Source organism: Silurus aristotelis (assembly GCF_946808225.1).
Source record: "Silurus aristotelis genome assembly, chromosome: 22".
Taxonomy (NCBI): Eukaryota; Metazoa; Chordata; class Actinopteri; order Siluriformes; family Siluridae; genus Silurus; species Silurus aristotelis.
Window position 1 is genome coordinate 6,612,237 of NC_139595.1, and position 16,236 is coordinate 6,628,472.

At 40.3% G+C, this 16,236-nt stretch overlaps 1 protein-coding gene across 2 annotated transcripts in view; it reads right to left on the bottom strand.

Annotated features, from left to right (window-relative positions):
* ankrd12 (ankyrin repeat domain 12) overlaps window positions 1-16,115 on the bottom strand; it is a 40,704-nt gene extending 24,589 nt beyond the window's left edge. The window contains exon 1 of one of the 2 annotated variants that reach the window (XM_083524852.1): window positions 14,410-16,115. The gene's annotated coding sequence lies outside the window, so the exon portion shown is untranslated. The remainder of the gene's footprint in view (window positions 1-14,409) is intronic. The other variant, XM_083524853.1, reaches the window with a different exon arrangement.
* Window positions 16,116-16,236: the final 121 nt, after the last annotated feature.

Sequence of the window (16,236 nt, forward strand, 5' to 3'; positions counted from 1 at the left end):
AAAGCTCAGAAACTAGGTTAATGGTCACACATACCCACATGAGCACAGAACAACGCACTACATTGTTCCTGCAGATGACATGTGGAAATGTGCACCACATTCCACCTGCAAACGTTTCTCTACATAGATGTTTGCACTCTTTTACTTCGCTTTCTTACCGACTTTCTCGCATCTTACCGCGGGAAATGACAGCAGCATTTACTCAGTCACACTGGGTATCCTTAACTTGGCTGCTACAAACATGAGTAAGAGATTAACAGGGAACGGAGCATGGAAAAGCCAAGCGTAAGTCAGTGAACTAAGGAAAAAAGAAAACAAAGCAATGACTAAGAGCGGTGTGGAGAGGAAAAGAACGGGGGTGCATTAGATGGGCATTAGTGTAAAGGTCAACCAATGAACATAGGTCTGGCTGGAGAAACATGAGCATAATTAACCTCCCACGTGTCCTCCTCATGAGCTGGCCTGGGCTCACACAAAAGTGAACAAACTGTTGATCATGTTCAGGTTTATTTCGAGGATTTGATGATAATTCGATCCTTAATAATGCATTTTTTGGAGACATAAATCCAGATTGTTCAGCCACACTGTGATGCACACAATGTACACAGGATTACACTAAAGCTAAAACGATTTCTTGAGTAGCTTGCGTAATTCAAATACAAAAAAAAAAAAAAAAAGTAAATTATTTGCCTCGATGCTTCATTTAGACCCTTTAAATACACACAGAGCACTGCGTTTCCCCACGGACCATTATTACTGACGCACAACCTGCTAAACTTGCTCTGGACAGGTGGCACAGAAAAATGAAGGAACAGGGAGAAAACGGCGATGGCACAAAATAAAACTACATAAAGTTTACAAATTCTGGAATCATTTCAAAATAAAACAAAGAAAACACTGTACAGTGCGTTTACCTTTTTCAAAGTAATTTGTAATTGATTTTTTATTTTTTATTTATGATTTTTCATTTATATATTTGTATTTTGATGTAATATGGCAATTACATGCAAACGGGTTTATTTTTCACAGATATTCTTGAATGCAATTTCAGCAATAAAAAATTTACATTTTTCCAAAAAGTAAACAAATGACTTTGTTTTTAGTAGAACCGTCTTATTTTCCCTTGTATATGTAGTAGTGCTCTTTAATAAAGAAAAAGTACTTCTTATCTGATCACTCAGTTAATCGATGAAACAATCGATAAAATACTCGATTACTAAAATAATCGATAGCAACTCAAATCTGCTCAAAAACCTGCAGGAGGTGTAAACGTTAGCAACATTTTTAGGACTATACATTTCGGCACATTGTTGCGTTCACTTGAACTTGGAAACCCAAACCTGTTCCTGTGCATCAAGCCATCTCCATGAAGATCTGGTTTACATGTTTCGGAGAGAAAGATCTCGCGTGGCCTGCTATAGAGCTCTGATCTCAACTGTACTGAACACCTTTGGGATGAATTAGAACACTGATGGCACCCCAGGCCTCCTCATCTCACGTACATCAGTACCTGACATTACAACACCACCCATGTGGCTGAATGAACATAAATGAGAGTAGGGCATCTTACAGGGCGAGAGATCCACTCATCCCATCAGCGTGTCCGGCGTATCGTACATCGTGCCTGTTGCGTAGATTTTTTTAATATTTGTACATTTTTGTCGTACCGCTCTCTTCATCGTAAGATTTTTAAAAAATCTTAAAACGAACCATCTGTACATACAGTGAGGAAAATAAGTATTTGAACACCCTGCTATTTTGCAAGTTCTCCCACTTAGAAATCATGGAGGGGTCTGAAATTGTCATCGTAGGTGCATGTCCATGGTGAGAGACATAATCTAAAAAAAAAAATCCAGAAATCACAATATATGATTTTTTAACTATTTATTTGTATGATACAGCTGCAAATAAGTATTTAAACACCTGTCTATCAGCTAGAATTCTGACCCTCAAAGACCTGTTAGTCTCTCTTTAAAATGTCCACCTCCACTACATTTATTATCCTAAATTAGATGCACCTGTTTGAGGTCGTTAGCTGCATAAAGACACCTGTCCACCCCATACAATCAGTAAGAATCCAACTACTAACATGGCCAAGACCAAAGAGCTGTCCAAAGACACTAGAGACAAAAATGTACACCTCCACAAGGCTGGAAAGGGCTACGGGGAAATTGCCAAGCAGCTTGGTGAAAAAAGGTCCACTGTTGAAGCAATCATTAGAAAATGGAAGAAGCTAAACATGACTGTCAATCTCCCTCGGACTGGGGCTCCATGCAAGATCTTACTTCCTGGGGTCTCAATGATCCTAAGGAAGGTGAGAAATCAGCCCAGAACTACACGGGAGGAGCTGGTCAATGACCTGAAAAGAGCTGAGACCACCGTTTCCAAGGTTACTGTTGGTAATACACTAAGACGTCATAGTTTGAAATCATGCATGGCACGGAAGGTTCCCCTGCTTAAACCAGCACATGTCCAGGCACGTCTTAAGTTTGCCAATGACCATTTGGATGATCCAGAGGAGTCATGGGAGAAAGTCATGTGGTCAGATGAGACCAAAATAGAACTTTTGGGTCATAATTCCACTAAACGTTTTTGAAGGAAGAAGAATGATGAGTACCATCCCAAGAACACCATCCCTACTGTGAAGCATGGGGGTGGTAGCATCATGCTTTGGGGGTGTTTTTCTGCACATGGGACAGGGCGACTGCACTGTATTAAGGAGAGGATGACCGGGGCCTTGTATTGCGAGATTTTGTGGAGCAACCTCCTTCCCTCAGTTAGAGCATTAAAGATGGGTCGATGCTGGGTCTTCCAACATGACAATGACCCGAAGCACACAGCCAGGATAACCAAGGAATGGCTCTGTAAGAAGCATATCAAGGTTCTGGCATGGCCTAGCCAGTCTCCAGACCTAAACCCAATAGAGAATCTTTTCTCTGTGTTTCTCAGCGACAGGCCAGAAACCTGACTGATCTAGAGAAGATCTGTGTGGAGGAGTGGGCCAAAATCCCTCCTGCAGTGTGTGCAAACCTGGTGAAAAACTACAGGAAACATTTGACCTCTATAATTGCAAACAAAGGCTACTGTACCAAATATTAACATTGACTTTCTCAGGTGTTCAAATACTTTTTTGCAGCTGTATCATACAAATAAATAGTTATAAAATCATACATTGTGATTTCTGGATTTTTTTTTTAGATTATGTCTCTCACAGTGGACATGCACCTACGATGACAATTTCAGACCCCTCCATGATTTCTAAGTGGGAGAACTTGCAAAATAGCAGGGTGTTCAAATACTTATTTTCCTCACTGTATATAAATACATATTTAGGAATTATAGGATAATAAATACAGGAAAATAAAGCGCTTTCCTTGGTACATTATAAGTTGTAATTAGTGCAACAACAATTTAACGTGCAACAAGATTGAAAAAAAACAGATGCCTTCCTGTAAGAATGTCTTTTGTTTGCTCGGTCAGAACAAGCACAGCTCATAAAGCTGCCATTACCGCACTTCTACAGTTTCGGTCCTGGGTGCTTATTGGTGCTGTTCTATACGGCGTACAATAACAAGTAACTCCAAATGTTTATTAGTATCTTCTCAAAACAGCACCAGGTATGGTCAAGGTCATTCCAGTGCTGTGTCTGTGTGGTAACTGATGTGTAGTGAGCTAACGTAAAAGGCAGACTAGAAGAACTTTACAGGGTTCACACGGCCTCGTAGATTCAACATCACTACGTAAACAGGGAAGGAACTGGTAGCTGAGAAGTTTACCCCAAGTTGTCGAGTCGAAATTTGAGTGGGTGGTTTTCTGTGGTTTTCACTGGTTGCTGGCGGGGAATTACGAGTTGCAACTTCTGCATTCTAGTTGGGAAAAAAGAAAATCTGATTCCATGCCTGATCTAATATTATAATAAATTGACTTGTCTTACTTTGTCTTGGCCTTCAGATTTTATTGCAAGTGTGATACTTTCTAATTTACTCCACTAACAAGTTGTAACTAAATGACTACATCTGACTTTATATATTTACACAGAACAATTTAATGTCAAGGTACAATATGGCTGTGGAAAATCGGGTTTCAAAATTCAGCTGCTTAAAAACAAAAGCATGAAGTTCAATCACTCTGAGAGGAGCACATGGTTGCCAAACAATTTGACAGCTTTTACAAGCAGAGATAGTCATGTATAAAAACATTCCAGTCAAGTGTGTTGTGCAATCAGAACACACACACACACACACACACACACACACACACACACACACACACACACACACACGTGCGTACAAGCATGTACTTTGGTTTACGTTCATCAGTGTTTATTGCTCAAACACGCTCACTGTAACGGCATCTAGAAGAGTTTTGTTTTCACGTCCCCTTTGAAACCAATGTGTCAGCGAGGTCAATTTGCCTCCAAAATGCGCCGTGTTGTAAATAAAACTGATTTGTGGTCAAACTAAATAGTGTAGTCAGATTTGGCTCGACCGTCTTAACCTACGTCACCTGTTAACCCGTAGCACATGTCAGATTCGGGTTAAAAAGTGTTGCTGCCAAAAGCTTTAACAGAAAAGATGGCAAAGCTCAAGACGTGGCGTTTCATTTTAACAACTCAAAAACAGCTGTTTTAAATTTGACATGGATCCGATACTTTCTTTTGCCAAACTATAACAGAGGATGTGCCTTACAAAAGATCCCAATGATGAAACGATTTGCCACAGATCTCCATGCGTGATGCTCTAAACCATTGAAGGTGCGTTTTCTATTTCTTTATCCATCCATCTTATTAACCATCTAAAGGAAAGCTGGCGTTTGGGGAGCTATGATGAAACATTTAAAAAGAGAGACAGATAGATCCATAAATAGATACAACTTCATTGTTATTGCATAGTACAGGCACACAGCAACAAAACGCAGTTTAGAATTAACCAGAAATGTAAAAAATAGCAAATGTGCAAAAAATAGACGAACGCAAGTCAGGAAGGCCATAAACTTTTTCCACATGAGTAGAGCTGCGTATTCCTGCCCTACACCAAAGGTAAACAAATCCCAAATAAAATGGTGCACTCATGTTAAATGGCCTGTTACATTCTCAGCAAATACAGAACAATGTTTCTTTATTTACCCTAAACATTTTGTGTCAAAAGTGTTTATGGTTCTGGGTTACTGATTGGAAGGTTCGGGGATTCAAGGCTCAGTATTGCCAAGCTGCCACTATTGGGCCCAAAAACACTGTAGGAACACTGGATTAAGGCTGACCCGCGCTCTGACCCAGCGATCTGGCCCACGTTTTGACCCGCGCTCTGACCCAGAGATCTGACCCGCGCTTTAACCCAGCGCTCTGACCAGCGTTTTGACCCGTGCTCTGACCCAGCGCTCTGACCCAGAGATCTGAACCTCGCTCTAACCCAGCGTTTTGACCCGCGCTCTGACCTAGCGCTCTGACCCAGAGATCTGACCCGCACTCTAACCCAGCGCTCTGACCAGCGTTTTGACCCGCTCTCTGACCCAGCGCTCAGACCCAGAGATCTGACCCAGCGCTCTGACCCGCACTTTAACCAAGCGCTCTGACCAGCGTTTTTGACCCGCGCTCTGACCCACGTTTTGACCCACGCTCTGACCTGCGTTTTAACCAAGCACTCTGACCCGGCGCTCTGACAGCATTTTTGTTTGAATTTTTTTCGGATGTGTATAAAAGTCTGTGTTGTCAGCTTTGCAAATAGTACTTATGTCGAGACTTTGCTGGGATTCATTGAATCCACAGTTTTCCTCAGCTCATACTCACACTCTCTCTCACAATCATATGCCTACGTAGTGGCTTGTTCAGCAGGAATAACTTGAAGTTTAGACAAACTTTTGATCAGGCTACAAGGAAATATGTTGATCCTAAATGAGAGATTGATGGAATAAGTTACCCGATGATACAAGCAAGTCTGTTTCTCTCACCTGGATAGAGCTCTTACAACTGAGGGCACAAATAATACAGACAGGTTGTCCTTTCCATACCAGAAGATAAAACCCCACCATGGAGAGCACCCACTCTTCTGTGCAGAAAACTTGCTGGTTTTGAGACACAAACAGTGCTGGAAAAGGGAGAACTACCTTATGTACTTATGTGTTTAAGCGTATTGTACGAATTTCGAACTTAATCGAAGCCGGCGTTCGACTTCATTGAGACAGACAGACTTAGATGCTGATGGTCTTAACTGTTCAGACTGCCGGAATCGTTAAACAATAAATTGCCTGTTGGATGCTTTTTACTGTCAGAAAGGTGCTACAGCCCAAGCCTCCTCATCCACTCATCCCCAGCTGAGGCATGGATTTATCGGTTTATGGATAAATGTAGAGTGCAGAGGTTCGCAATGTATCTACAGGACTGTGCGCTGATCGACATTTTAAATGACCGCTGACAGACTGAAGCAGGGCAGCTTGTGTCAAGCTTTGTATTAAGAAACATTGTGACTCTTCTGTGAATCTCAAAAATAACACCACCACATATACACCTTACATGCAGTAGAAACAAAATAATTCTCCTTTATCACATTACTTTTTTTTTTAGCATTTCATACCCTGACCACTGTGGAAATGACCGCACCATTTTCAGTGTGCTTTGCTTCATGCTCCACGTAACGCTTTATAGATAATAGCTTGTGACAGAACCTGATAATATGCTTCCTTTAGCTGTATTAACGCGGTTAGGTTCTCAGGCTGGCGTCGCTATTAAACTTTGCGTCTGTGATAAAAGCGAGGTTTTTATTCCTGCGGTTCCCGTTTATGTCCCACATGGTGATCGGATCACTATAAGGCATCATGGAGTTATTTACATAAAACTGCATTCAACATGATGAGGCATGTGTAAATATAAAGTCAGGCGTAGGCATCATTAGAACGGCTCATTGTACCATCCTATGGGACCAAATTGTGTTAGAAATGTTTTTATTTCGAACAGATTCCTTATAACGTAAAAAATCTAGAGAATGTAAACCAGAACTAAATCTGAAGGTTTCAAAGACATCCGTCATTCCGTGTCAAATAATATAAAGCTGGTGTGCGTGAAAACTCATAACACTGAACTCTTGAATCACTTGAAATGGCTTTGCAGAGTAAAAATGCCTCAGAAATGCTTTGGGGGATACGGTGGATACGGTCTCGGGTTCTGATTGATCCACTGCCCCTGTAACAGGTACACAGATGCTACACCTGGGACATCATTCCTATGGCTAAAGCAATTAAATGCAATATTTAGCTTTCGAAGAACTCTTGTTTTTTATTTCTTTTTGCTGCGAATTCAAGTTTATTTGGATTCTCATGTACGCTGCCCCCTAGTGTAATAAAAGAATGCAGGAAGACAGACTTGCCAGCGTCCTCGCACAATATCCTATTATGGTCTCACATACCCAGACAGAGACGTATAATATAGTACTTGTGAGTGGGCATATTGAAAAGATAAGACTGTCTTGATGCGTGTAAAATCAAAACTCATTTAAAACTATTAAAAAAACAAAGCCCACTGGGGCCTGCCATGGACTGCTTTAACATATCCCATTTACATTTACAGGATTTGGCAGATGCCCTTATCCAGAGCGATTTACATGTATCTCATTCATACAACTGAGCAGCTATGTGGTTAAGAGCCTTGCTCAAGGAACCCAGGAGTGGCATCTTCTTGTGACTGGTATTTGAACTCATGACCATCACAGCACAAAAGTCCACTGGCTTAACTACTAATCTACCACCTCCCCATATATTATTATCCCGGTGTATTCCATATTACAAGGCAAATTTGGCTGGATCAATGGATAGATAGTCAAACCTTCTTTATTTGAATGCACCACAATATGAGGTACATCAATGCCCCCATATTTCACTTCCCCAACCATCAGAAATAGTGCTGCAAAAGTCACCCTGCTTGACTTCCACAAGGTCCATGTAGCAGTGAATGTGTTTTCTAGTGGACCTTTCGTCATCCTAAAATCATACAGCAGGTGAAATTATCCTCTGTTGACAAGCAAAATAAAAAAAAAATGTGTGGAGGTTTGAAACCATGTTAGATGTTAATCGCTGTTGGGTTAGGAACGAGTCCTGAATTCCCTCCAGCCAGCGTCTGCACTAAAAGTCAGGTTAACCACCAGAGGTTTTTGGCTGTCCATGGTAGATCCTGACCCTGTAGATCGTTTTAATGTCTGTACTGCTAGATGATTATATCTGATTTGAAATACCCCGGTGCACTGCATGACCTGTTCTATTACTACGAGGAATAAAACCTATGCACACGATGTACGTCCTATGATTTTATAGCACTTTGGGTCGATTAATCAATTTAGAAAGAAAGGTTGTAAATGAATCAGCACAGCACTCATAGGCGGGGCGATTCAGTGGTATCATCAAATATGGAATTGTTGCAGAAAATACAGAAATCACTATCTAATAGATCTAAAAGATACTAATCACTATCATTTGTTTTGTGATGGTGATGTGCGGTGGAATAGATTTCCACTTTGTAACACAATCTGTCAAAAGCTTTGAGCACTCTCCTTGTCGAGAAAACATTTTCGAAAGCAGATCAAAGTGAAAAAGACCTTTGTGAGTTTTAAATCTTGCGTACGCTCTCGGGCTTTGGCTTGGTCGTCACGTCTGCACCCGGCAGTGCTATAGGTGGCAGTATGAAAATAATAAGGAGCAAAACAACTACCAGGTACAATGTGCCAGCCGGTTAAAAAAATTAATAAATACAGAACTGAGCTGAACGAATCTTCGTCTTTGCTCGATGAGATGCATTTTCCTTCTTTCGTTTTTGTTTAACTCGAATCGAACTGATGTGGGTTCATCCAGCTGTGGAGCCAGATTACATTTTGATTTTGACGAATTCTGTTTTGTCATATTCGATAAAAAAATAAAATCCATTGGTTCAGCGAGTACCTTTACAAGTCACTCTTTTTCTAGACCACAGCCATGGACAAGCAGATGGCTACAGCGCGACCGTGTTCCTACGCAGATTGGATTAGATTTCGAGAATTTCCCCCTAAAAAATATAAATAAATTTTAATGAAACAGTTGTAAAACATTTCACCTGCAAAAGAATCCGGATAAATGTGGCATGTTTTCTAGGCACGCTTTCTATTCTGGAGCATTGAATCCACACGTTTCCCCTGAAGGCCACTGGTGATAACCTCTTAATGGAAATTAAAACTCAAATGACTCATAAGAGTCAAAGAGCAGCGTTTGAGTGTAATGCAACACATCAGGACGAATGGATACTTTAAAGTCTTGGAATGTACTTATGAAACCTATAGTGGAACAAATTGCCTTTCATTTGAATAATAAGCGGAATAAAAGGACCTGTAATCAGATATTACCACCTTTAATAATGTGGAGATGAAGCTGCATTTACTGAATATGCTATGAGCACTAGGAGCATATTACATTACCTGGAATTAAAGAGCAACGAAAGTAGGGGGAAAAAAAACCTGAACATCTACAAAGACGATATTTATAGATTTATAGATACGCCCAATTTAAATCAAAATGCACAAATCTTATAATCTAAATAAACAAAGAAGGAAAATATAAGCACCAAGAAAAACAAACAAACAAAAAAACCACTCATGTTGTGGAAAAATAAGAGCAAGGCAAAAATAAAAATGGCATCGAGCTCGAATGTGAAGCAGAGCGAGGGGTCTCTCACGGGAACAGCTTTGAACACAAAGGGCAATGTCTAATGGGTAAGAGGGTGAGTCAGTGTGCTCGTACGCATGCCTGTTTCTGTCTCTCTCCGCCACGCTAACAGCCCCAGCTCACATGATGAGCGCCATGGAAATGCTTATCTCTTGTCGCCCAATGGCGCACACTGCAGACCGTAAATCTGCATCGCCATTATAACCCGTGGAAGGCTGCGCCTTGTGCAGGCAATCGCGAATACGCCTTATGAATTTAACCTACGCGTCATTAATGCTTTTTTGCGATTCTGCAAAATGATTGCGGTGCTGTTCGTGCTCTTTGTGTGCTGGTGTCATTTTTGACGTCCACTAACGCATTTATTTATTTTTCCACCACTATGCGATCGTCGCAAGAGCAAAAATGCCAGCTAACAGTAGACTCCATCCATAACCTTAAAAAGCCACTCAACATTACTTTTTTTTTTTTTAACAGGAATTAACTGTCCACCCTCTTCCGCATCACCTGGTGCTTGAACAATTTACTGTTGTGCCACTCGGGAGTCCAATTAGTCTGCTAATAGTCTTTAAGTCTTTCAGCAATACTGCACTCTGAAATCAACATCTGGAAACAGATTATTAAATGTCTTGCAAATATTTACAGACCAAAGGAAGGTGACTTCTGGTTTCACTTCTATGCGTGGAACTAGAATCCAATACAGGTTTCACCCTCACCGAATCTGGGTTCAAATTACAGCTAGAGACTGTAAACTGAAAATATTACATCAAAAAGGCTTTCCAGTTTAGGAAACGTGAATCTATTTTTGCATTTACTCACTAGTGTGTGTCTGTTTGTTCAAAAATTTGTGCTAAAGCTGCTTTTTCTCACTACTTACTTTTCAGAGAACGTCCAATACGTCCATCATACAAAAATCAATTCTTAACTCCAGTCTTTAGAAGCCCCCTGACCTGGATCGTCTGGGCTTTTTACCTTAATTATTAACTGATCAGTTGGACTGGGTGTGTCAGCAGTGGGGAAAACTTTCTACTGAGCAGGACAGGAAGTCCTCAGGTCTGGAGTAAAAGATAAAAACAGCCTCAAAATGATTAAATGCCATCTTGTAAAGAGGCCGCTCGCATATCACGAAGACGAAGAGCATTTGTAATGCGAGTTTAGCTAGTCGTTCATTTCTACACTACAGTATGAAAGTATTTAATAACACAAAGTATCTGTAATATTGCGTTCAACAGTAAAAATCATAATTATTGCATACATGGCTTCCAAAGACCAACAAACCATAAATCATCATCTTAAATATGCCAAGCACATGAATAAATATTGTATACCAAATCTACCATGTGCTATTGACCTTTAGTTATGGCTGTGCACCAATATCATAGAGGATTATGTTTGATCAATTGTGGAAGCCAAAAATCCTGAACATGCTAAAAATGCGAGTAATTGTGCAGTCCTTGACAAGCTACACGGAGCCCATAATAAAAAATAAAAAAAACGTGCATGCTATTAAATGTGTTTCTCAGCAGAGCTAGAAAAAGCTAGTCAGGTAAGTGTTAATGCAAATGAGACACAATTTAAGGCATGGCTCATCATTTAATTATTTTTCCCACTGAACTATGAGTCCACCCCATTTCCTCTGTTCCACAATGCCATAATATAAATAAACCATGGACAATAAGAATTTGCGAGCAACACTGCACTAGAAAAGCTGAGAAAAAACTGAAATACATGTCCTGCTGAAACTGGACCGATTCTCATACGAGACCTTGTGCATGTGGCTAAACGCCTGAAAAGGGGGTCAATGGAAAAAACGAGCGACCGCAAGCTCCTGTTGGCCGGTGGCCCAGTGGAAAAGCGGGAGCTTCGGATAATCCCTAATATGTCATTTTGTGAATGTGTGAGCGCAGGACTGCTGAAGTGGGTGTCGAGATCCGAGTTACGGTCCGGAATAAGACGCAGGAGAAATATTTTGTCCAACACAAACTAAAGGTCTAAGCTAAAATATTAACAGGATAGTTTGCCACTTAATTTGTATTAATTAAAGAGACACACATACCCTCGTGCAAAAATGTTTCCAGTGCTACGTGTTCCGTATCGAATGACTTTATGTAATTACATTACAATTACCCAATTGTAGTATTCTTGTAGATGAAGGAATGAAGGTTGAGCGTTTCTTTTTAAACATGTATTTTACTGAGCTGAAACGCTTAGCAAATTCCTGTGACATGTATATTAGTAATCAATAAACATCTATGTTAGTGTTTGCTGTGTTGCTTTTACATTTGTTACTAATTATTAGCTCATTATTTATTTCTGTAAATAAATCCCTGATAAAGCCAAATACTTTAATTAAACTGTAACAAAAACAGTCACATACATTTTTATATATATATATATATATATATATATATATATATATATATATATATATATATATATATATATATATATATATATATATAGGTGCATGTATATTGTATATACAGGAATTTGTAAATAACCAATTACAGTGCCATTAAAGATGATTTTTTTAATTATCTACATATTTATCAATCTGCCTTTGCATTTTCGTATATCATCCAAAAATATTGGATAGTGCAGTATTGTTATTTTCATATAAAAACAAGTTGGTTATTAGTTTTATTATTTATATATATATATATATATGCCATATGTTATTACAGGTTTTTTTTTTTTTTTTTTTCTCCCCCTATTTGTATTTATACATTGTACTGTGTATATACTGTTATTATAGTATGTGTATATTCTTTTTTATATATTTGCATTTATTTTTATTTTTCAGTTTATTATTATTATTTGTTTTTATTTCTTTGTACATTCTTTTTTATATATTTGCATTTATTTTTATTTCTTAATTTTGCTGCGGTAACATAGAAATTTCCCCACTGTGGGACGAATAAAGGTTAATCTTATCTTATCTTATCTTAGATATGTATTATGTGTTTGTGTGAGCGAGAGACATTTTATGTTATTATTATAATGTTATTTATAGTATTATATTTAATGTGTATGTGTAATATAGACTTTATAAATGAAATAACACACCGTTTGTATATATAAAATAACAAACTATAATAAATATACTATATAAAACATCCACGAGTATTATACAGATATACACGCATACTTTTTGTAAAGAATTTGTATTAAAAATGAAATATGTTTACTAATTCAGCAGGACAACATTTAGCACTACAGTAACAGGAAAAGAATAGAGCATATCGAATCGTCTGCTTCCAATCGCTTTTGCTGTACTAATAAAAAAAAAAGAAAGTATCTCAGATAAGAAATGAAATGTATTAGATGTATTGGATCCCGATATTAAAGCGATATCGCATCACCCTGCCACTGATAAACTCCAGCTTTAATTTGGTAGACGTAAAAAATACCCAGGTTTCTGAGACATAACTGTGTACTGAAGCTGCTGTATCAGTACTGATGATGTTTATGATTATAAATCAGTGATTGTTGGGGGGAGAAGATCAGCTGTAAGACCATGGTACCTGATTCCCTATAAAGCAGCAGTTACTGATTCTAATAGACCAGGATCTCATTTTACAGCTGCTGTGTGTGAAATGTTGTGGTGTGCATTCAATCACAGGTCTAGTAAACAACGTAGTAGAGGGGGAAAAAAGAGTGTGTTTTGTGAAAGGGAAAAAAACCAACAACACGGATAAGGAAATCAGGAACGTGGGAACTGAGAGAGAGAGAGAGAGAGAGAGAGAGAGAGAGAGAGAGAGAGAGAGAGAGAGCGAGAGAGAAACGCCATATCAAGCCACGTCCTTTAGACAAAAGGCTTCTTGCACGAAGGACGCTCACGAAATCCAGCTTTGTGGTAACACACACGCGTGTGTATACACACACACACACACACACACACACACACACACACACACACAATGCAGTCGCGTGGCGCAGATACAACCACTTCAGCTATAACGTGATTATAAAGACGTTATAAACGAGCGCGCGCACGCACATTGAGGAAATCAGGCAACATGTAAAATATTTTTTTTAAAGAAAAGATTCCCGGATGTAACGTTTAAAACCAAGTGTCAACAGACGTCTTCGTGTTAGTGCTGTGTGTTGGAGGAAGCCGCTGCACGCGGTATCGGGAGTGTTGTGTTCTATTATAATATGGTGGATTATGGTGCAGGTTTTGGCACACGAGTGTAGCAGTGGAAGGTTGAGTCTGAAAGGTGATCGTGTTGCAGACTGCGCCACCCCGCCAGTCGCAGACAAAAGCGCAGCGGAGCTCTAACGCCACACAGCCAGCGCTACGGCTACTGACACGGCTCGCTCCCGTTCCCGTACACTTGACTCGGCGATGTGCTGGATGTGCAAGCTGTGCTAACAGCAGTAGCGCTCTTCATTCCCTCCGTGTCGCCCTACAGCGAGCCTGTATGTCACTGCACCCCTCTGTCTCCCTCTCCTTCGCTCTCGCTCTTTTTTTTCCGCCGTCGACACGCGAGAGCTCTAAAAGAGAGATGGAGGTGGAGAAGGAGGTCCCACTATACCATGAAGCACCGCGCTTCGTTCCCCGTGTTTCCACGCGTCCCACTCGGGCCGGTGCGATGTCCAATGAACGGCGCTTTTACAACCCAGGACACATGTCAAAGCCGAAGCGCTCACACAAACACCCCGCAGCTCGGCTTAGCACGCTAACCACTGCTAGCCGAGAGCTCTGTTTATCAAAAGGAAGACATTCGGGCTTACCGTAAAGCGATATTCGTTCCGACTTCCACTTCAGGTCAGTACAAAGGAATTCAATAAATTATTTTCTATTTTTTATATACGATATTTCAGGTCCGGTTGGTGAGTAAAAGAGCGCTGCTACGAGCGGGTGGCGGTTGTCCCCAGCGCAGGGCTCCGGTTTGAAAACATCGCTCGGCTTCTCCGTCGCTAAGAAAAAAAAAAAGGGGGGGGGAGGAAAAAAAAAACCCGAGCGAAAACACGCGAAGCTCGCGCTCATTGGCACGCGCCGGGCCCACGTGACCGCGCGAGCGCTCCGTGCACTGCTTTAAAAAGGCTTTCGCGTGCGTGCGCTCGCTGGGCCAGGGGGCAGGACTCACCTCATAGTGAGGGTTTTTTTTTTTTTTTTTTTTTTTAACACCCCTTTCTTTTTTTTTCTTTTTTATTATTCTTCATTTTGAGCTGCAGGTTTGTATATTCGTAGTAGATTCGATGTGAATTCGCCATGGTGTGTATGTGTTACAAGAACGTGTACGGGGGCACGTTCGAGAAGACAGGGTGAGGTGACGCTCGGGCGCTTGACGTCATCTTTTCCGCTCGGCGCGAGCTGCAGCGACGGCGGAACGTTCTCGAAAAGCGGTCGCGGGGGATGGAACGGGACAGTGGAGTAAATATACACATAAAAACATATATTTGTTTCTTTTGACATTCAAATATATATTACATATATAATCTCGAGAAAACAGCTGTACGTGTGTGTGTGTGTGGCGCAGTGGTATTTGCATTCCGGAGACTCGTTTGGCGCATGCGCGGTGGCGGCCATTATGTTGCAGAACAGGCTGAGAAGAAATGTGAGTGTAGGGGGAAGGGCGCTGGCTAGACACATGGACAAATATGACATCCAGCACGACTGGATAAATGTGAGAGCTGTCAGACATTAGCTGCTTTCTTCCACGGAGATGCAGGCCGTGTTTTATAGATTGAAGGAGTGTAGTGGTCATGTGATTGATCCAGGCTCGTTTACCATGTTAATGTTGTCTTTGCATGAACGTATCACAGGAGTGTGTAGTATATGTTGTGCGTCACCGCGCAGCCGATTAGTGTCTGGGACACGACTTCAGATCAGTGACATGGACAGGAAAAGGGTAAGAAAAAAAGACTGATGTGAAAACCAGAACTGTCAGCTTGAACGTGGCCATGCTTTTAGAGTCCAAGGCTAAGAAGTCACTTGGTCCAGGTTGTTCTGTTCTGTTTGGTTTTAATTGCTCTGGCCTGCTGCAATACATGTTATTTACACCTTTTTACACAGATCTTGAAAAGGTACTCAGCAGCAAAATCATTTAAAACGAAGGACTAATTTTCCCATACAGTTGTATACCTTGTTTTCAGAGTACTATAGAAACAAGGCAGTAGTGTCGCAGGTCTTGAAGTGTTTCTGGACGAATTTGTACATTTATGATAAATTAGTGAGAAGACCTAAGAATCAAAAATCAGTTTGGAAATAGTCCAGGGTTTTACATTGCAGGACTGTCCTTGACTTATCCAGGAACCAAACCAATAAAATCCATGATGAATGAAAAAGCACTGTATATCCACTGCAAAATGATCCTAATATAGCCTGATTCATAGTCTCATTTTGCAGACGCTCGTGTCCAGAGAGACGTACAAACGTGCTTTGAGTCTCTAGCAATGAATAAATCTACACTGGTATGCTAGATTAAAAAAACTAAATATAAAGTATGGTCATATACAATTCAACTATAAGTGTTTACATGGAAAAATATTTCCTAAAGTCTTTTAAATACATTTATTTTTAATTAATTTCTAAAGGGAGATACTAGAGCTTGTCTG